Source organism: Peromyscus maniculatus, chromosome 1, assembly GCF_049852395.1.
Source record: "Peromyscus maniculatus bairdii isolate BWxNUB_F1_BW_parent chromosome 1, HU_Pman_BW_mat_3.1, whole genome shotgun sequence".
NCBI lineage: Eukaryota > Metazoa > Chordata > Mammalia > Rodentia > Cricetidae > Peromyscus > Peromyscus maniculatus.
Window position 1 is genome coordinate 14114486 of NC_134852.1, and position 6271 is coordinate 14120756.

At 45.2% G+C, this 6271-nt stretch overlaps 1 non-coding gene across 1 annotated transcript; it reads right to left on the reverse strand.

Moving 5' to 3' along the window:
* Positions 1–4473: 4473 nt before the first annotated feature.
* Trnaa-agc (transfer RNA alanine (anticodon AGC)) lies at positions 4474–4546 on the reverse strand. The gene has a single exon. It is a non-coding gene; the product is annotated as a tRNA-Ala (tRNA).
* Between the last annotated feature and the right edge of the window lie 1725 nt (positions 4547–6271).

The following is a 6271-nucleotide window of genomic DNA, read 5'->3' on the forward strand; positions in this document are numbered from 1 at the left end:
CCTGGTGTCACAGGTGTGTCCACCTGTCCCCTCCTTGTGAGTCCTGGAGTGAGCATCATGGACAGAGCCATGTGGCTCAAAGTGATTTACGTTGGGTGGTGATTTATGAAAAGATCAAAATAACCACGAATTCCAGCAGAGTAGGACAGAAGCACAAGTTTATTTGACTTGTTCTAAACACAGCTGATGGTGACCACCTCCCATGATCAAAATTAAAGATTTCATTAGGATTTAAATGAGCATGCACAGTGCTGGATTTCAGTGTATTTTTTTTTACTTCAGTGGTTTTATTATCATATACTGCACATGATGGGTTTGACTCTATTTTCTTACACCTAGCCCCCCTTTTGCTTTGATTGTTGGCCACCTGATGCGTTCCTTCAGGGTGGCTTACAGGAGCTGGGGTGAGAGGTTATCTACAGAAGCCTGGGCACCTCACCACTGGATACACCACTGAAGACAATCCCATTGCCCCAGCCACCATTAACTGCCTCTAGGCCTCAGGGAGGGGCAGGGCCTCCCAGGACTCAGCTGGCCTCAAACTCTGTATGTAGTTGAGGATGATCTTGAACTCCTGATTCTTTGTGGACTGGTGGAATTACGTGTGTGTGTGTGTGTGTGTGTGTGTGTGTGTGTGTGTGTGTGTGTGTGTGTATGTATGTGTATAGCCACATCCAGTTTATGTGGTGCTGGGGATTGAACCCAGGGCTTCATGCAGGCTAGGCAAGCACTCTGCCAGCTGAGCCACATCCCAGACCCACTGTGTCATTGTTCATGGACTTTGTTCTAGTCACCCTCCACACCCTGTTGCTGGTCCTCTTCACCCAGTGGCCACCTTCTCATGTCCAGTTTTGCTTCTCTCATCCACCACTGAAGATCTCTTCTTCCTGTCTCAATGTCTCCTTCAAGATTCATTACGCGCACACATGCACACATGCACACACAGGAGAAAATATGTGGTATTTTTCTTTCTGGGTCTGGCACTTTTCACCTAACATAGCGATTGCCTGTTCCATCCTTTTTCCTGAATGAGTGAAAGTCCATTGTACATAAGAGTCACAGTTTTTATTCATTCCTTGTGTTGACTTAAAATATTCCACTGTGAGGCTTGGCATATCATCAATCCCAACACTCAGGAGGCAGAGAAAGGTGGGTCTCTGTAAGTCCCAGGCCAGTCAAGACTACATAGGGGGACCCTGTCTCAAAAACATTGAATAAGTCAATATATTCCATTGTGGAGCCAGAGAGATGCTTCAGTGGTTAAAGAGCACTGGCTGCTCTTGTAGAGGTCCAGGGTTCAATTCCCAGCACTCATATGGTAGCTTGTAACCATCTGTAACTCCAGTAACCAGAAATCTGAGGCCTCCCCTGACCTCTGCAGACACCAGACATGGGCATGGTACACATACATGTATGCAGGTCAAACACTAATACATAGAAAATGTTTAGGTCTAAAAAAATGTATTTCATGAGCAAACAGCACTCTTCCATTCTCCTATTGGTGGGGTTTTTGTTCTGCTCTTGTCAGTGGTTAAGATTCCAGCTGCAAACACGTGGTGTCCGCTGAGGGCAGTGATTGAAAACAGTGATGGACTTGTGTGAGATATTTACATTGTAAGACTGGTAGAAGTGGGGCTCTGACCAGCTCAGAAAAGAGTGCAGGAGCTGCATCCTGCTTTGCTTCAATGGACTGATGGGAGGCAATGCCTGAAGTCAGGACGCTAGACCAGTGGTTCTCAGCCTGTGGGTCATGACCCATTTGGGGGTCAAGTGACCCTCTTACAGAGGGCACATATCAGATAGCCTCCAAACCAGATATTTACATTAGGATTCATAACAGTAGCAAAATTATGGTTATAAAGTAGCAATGAAAATAGTTTTATGGTTGGGCTTAGCACAGCATGAGGAACTAACTGTATTAAAAGGTCACTATGAGCCAAGCACTGTGATGTACATGCTATAAATGCCACAGTATCTGCTCAGCAGCCTTAGTAAGGGAATCATTGTCTCCATTTTACCCCTGAGCAAACAGTCGTGGAGGATTAATAGTGAACGTTACACTGACTTGTAGAATGAGATCAACCTCTGCTCAAAAGTAAGCTGCAAATGCAAGCTTTTGCCTAGTTATATCTTAATGGAATGGGACTGTCACTTTTGTTTGGGAGCAATAGATAAAATTAGCTTGGGAGATTTGTGTGTGTGTGTGTGTGTGTGCGCGCGCGCACGCGCGCGCACGTACATGCGTGCACGCACAGGATTGGAGTTTTGTTTACAGCACCCACATCAGGTGTCTCATAACCACCAGTAACTCCAGCTCCAAGAGATCCAACACCTCTGTCCTAGGCAGGCACAGGTGCTCACACACACCCACACAGACATGTAATTAAAAATTTTAAAACTTCTTTTTAAATTGGGTGTGTTTTATAAGGAATGAAAAGCTAAGGTTAACCTCTGGCACCCACATCTGCATGTACACACATAACCTGCAATTAACACATACCACACACATGTGCACACACATTTCTACTAAATTGTCCAGATTAAGGTGTGAGAGGGTAATTTGGAGTTTCTCAGTTCTAGTTGCCTGTCCTATGTGCCTATCCTTAGACCTCTGCCCCCATTGACTTTTAAGTGTTCTTTCTTTCAGGGTAGATGACACTCTACATTAATCTGCAAAATTTGGGGCCATTTTTGATCTCGTTGATTCTATCATACACTTTAAAAATCACTTTGACAGTTTCAGAGGTCTACTGGGCTCTTCATTTGTGTTGCATTATATTGCATAAGTCTCTGATTGGGTATATAACTAGAGATATTAAAAAAGGTTGAGTCTTGACTCTTACATTGCTCAGTCAGAAATGTTGGCTGCCCAAGGACCTGAGTTCAATTCCCAGAACATGAATTAAAGGCAGATGGAGGGGTATGTGCCTGTAATCCTGGCATGAGGATGCAGACACGGGATCCATGATCCTTGCTGGCCAGCCAGTCTAGACATATTGCTGAGATAAGATTAGGTACCAGAGAGATGGCTTAGCAGTTAAGAGCACTGGTCCCTCTTCCTGAAGACCCAGATTCAGTTTTCAGGACACACACACATGCTCACAACCATCTGTAACTCCAGTTCCAAGGGCTCTGGGCTGGGCTAGCCTCAGCATCATAGCACACACAAGGTAGACAGACATACATAAAGGCCAAATAGCCATCAAATAAAAATAAATGCATCTTTAAAACTACGATGATTGAGAGTGATTGAAAAGACACCAAAAGTCAACCTCTGGTCCATGTACATGCACTCGATTGTGCACATGACCTGTCCACACACATGTACAAATAGCATCGACAACCACCAGAGGACACCTCCAGACAAAAGTGACTCCAAATGCTGATACTACTCAGCAGGTGGTAGAGCGTCCAGAGCCCTCTCCCATCTGTGATGGGATTTTCACTGTCTCATCTTGTGCAGGTGACCACGACCACGTGACTTCATGTGTGCAGTAGAGGTATTAGAACATTTCACAATCCTCCACACCTCAGGGTCTTACAGTTCTCTGCCCCCTTTTCCTCTGTGTGCCCCGAGCCAGGGTGAGGGGAGTTGTCACAGAGGGTATCTCTGGTTTGAACAACAAACATAATCATTTTTGACTGGTTTTGTTCTCTCCCTTTTACAGAAGCCTTGCAGACTGAGGAAGAAGATGATGCATCAGGAGAGGCACGTCAACAAGGTGAAGAAAATGTTTACTTATGGCCAACCTATCAGGAGGCTGGGTGAGAGCTGTACATGACATTCAGATGGGAGGTGGGGTCCTGGTGTAACAGGTGTGTCCACCTGTCCCCTCCTTGTGAGTTCTCGGGGTGAGCATCACAGACAAATCCATGTGGCTCAAGGCAATTTATGTTGGGTGGTGATTTATGAAAAGTTCAAAATAACCCCGAATTCCAGCAGACTGGGACAGAGGCACAAGCTTGTTTGACTTGTTCTAACTCAGCTGAGAGTGACCACCTCCCCTGATCAAAATTAGAGATTTCTGTAGGATTTAAATGAGCATGCACAGTGATGGATTTCAATGTATTTATTTTCTTCAGTGGTTTTATTATCATATACTGCACATGGTGGGTTTGACCATATTTTCATACACCTAGCCCCGCTTCTGCTTTGACTGTTGGCCACCTGATGTGTTTCATCCGGGTGGCTTACAGGAGCTGGGGTGAGAGGTTATCTACAGAAACCTGGTGAGAGGTTATCTACAGTAAAAGTCCATTGTACCTCACCACTGGATACACCACTGAAGACAATCCCATTGCCCCAGCCGCCATTAACTGCCTCTAGGCCCTCAGGGAGGGGCAGGGCCTCCCAGGACTCAGCTGGCCTCAAACTCTATATGTAGTTGAGGATGATCTTGAACTCCTGATTCTCCTGCCTCAGCCTGTGGACTGATGGAATTACACGTGTGTGTATAAAGCAACATCCAGTTTATGAGGTGCTGGGGATTGAACCCAGGGCTTCATGCATGCTAGGCAAGCACTCTGCCAGCTGAGCCACATCCCAGACCCACTGTGTCGTTGTTCATGGACTTTGTTTTAGTCCGTGCTCCACACCCTGTTGCTGGTCCTCTTCACCTGGTGTCCACATTCTCATGTCCCATTTTGCTTCTCTCCTCCAACACTGAAGATCTCTTCTTACCTTCTCAAGGTCTCCTTCCAGATTCATCACACACACACACACACACACACACACACACACACACACACACACACACGAGAAAATATGTGGTATTTGTCTTTCTGGGTCTGGCACATTTCACCTAACATAGCGATTGCCTGTTCCATCCATTTTACTGAATGAGTAGAAGTCCATTGTACATATGAGTCACAGTTTTTACTCATTTCTTGTGTTGATTTAAAATATTCCATTGTGAGGCTTGGCATGTCTTCAATCCCAGCACTTTGGAGGCAGAGAAAGGTGGGTCTCTGTAAGTCCCAGGCCAGTCAAGACTACATAGGGGGGCCCTGTCTCAAAAACATTGAATAAGTGAATAAATTTTTTGTGGAGCCAGAGAGATGGTTCAGTGGCTAAAGAGCACTGGCTGCTCTTGTAGAGGTCCAGGGTTCAATTCCCAGCACTCATGGTAGCTTGTAACCATCTGTAACTATAGTAACCAGCAATCTGAGGCCTCCCCTGACCTCTGCAGACACCAGACATGGGCATGGTACACATACATATATGCAGGCCAAACACTCACACAGAAAACCCTAAGCCAAAAAAAAAATATTTCATGAGCAAAGAGCACTCCTCAAATCTCCTATCGGTGGGATTTTTCTTTTGCTCTCGTCAGTGGTTAAGATTCCAGCTGCAAACATGTGGTGTCTGCTGAGGCAGTGATTGAAAACAGTGATGGGACTTGTGTGAGATATTTACATTGTAAGACTGGTAGAAGTGGGGGTCTGACAGCTCAGAAAAGAGTGCATGAGCTGCGTCCTGCTTTGCTACAACAGCCTGATGGGAGGCAATGCCTGAAGTCAGGACACTAGACCAGTGGTTCTCAGCCTGTGGGTCATGACCCATTTGGGGGTCAAGTGACCCTTTCACAGAGGGCACATGTCAGATAGCCTGCATACCAGATATTTACATTAGGATTCATAACAGTAGCAGAATTATGGTTATGAAATAGCAATGAAAATAGTTGTATGGTTGGTCTTACCACAGCATGAGGAACTGTATGAAAAGGTCACTATGAGCCAAGCACTGTGATGTATATGCTATAAATGCCACAGTATCTGCTCAGCAGCCTTAGTAAAGGAATCTGTGTCTCCATTTTACCCATGAGCAAACAGTCATGGAGGATTGATAGTCAATGTTACACTGACTTGCAGAATGAGATCAAATCAACCTCTGCTCAAAAGTAAGCTTGCAAATGCAAGCTTTTGCCTAGTTATGTCTTTGAGGAATGGGACTGCCACTTTTGTTTGGAGGTAATAGATTAAATTAGTTTGGGAGATGTCTGTGTGTGTATATATGTATGCACCGGTGTCTGGCACTGGAGATTATGAACTCAGATCAGTTCCATAAGCACTCTGCTGCTGAAAGGAGTGTCTGATGCTCATGAAATCTGAGTCACCTCTGGGCGGCAAGTTAGACACATAAGCATAGACTTCTATGAAGGCATCAAAGAGCACTCTGGAGGATGATTGTAATAATTAAATCTGTAGATGAGAAAACAGCCAGGAGGTCTTGGATCCAACTGCAGACTGGCTCCCTGGAATTTCTGGGTGT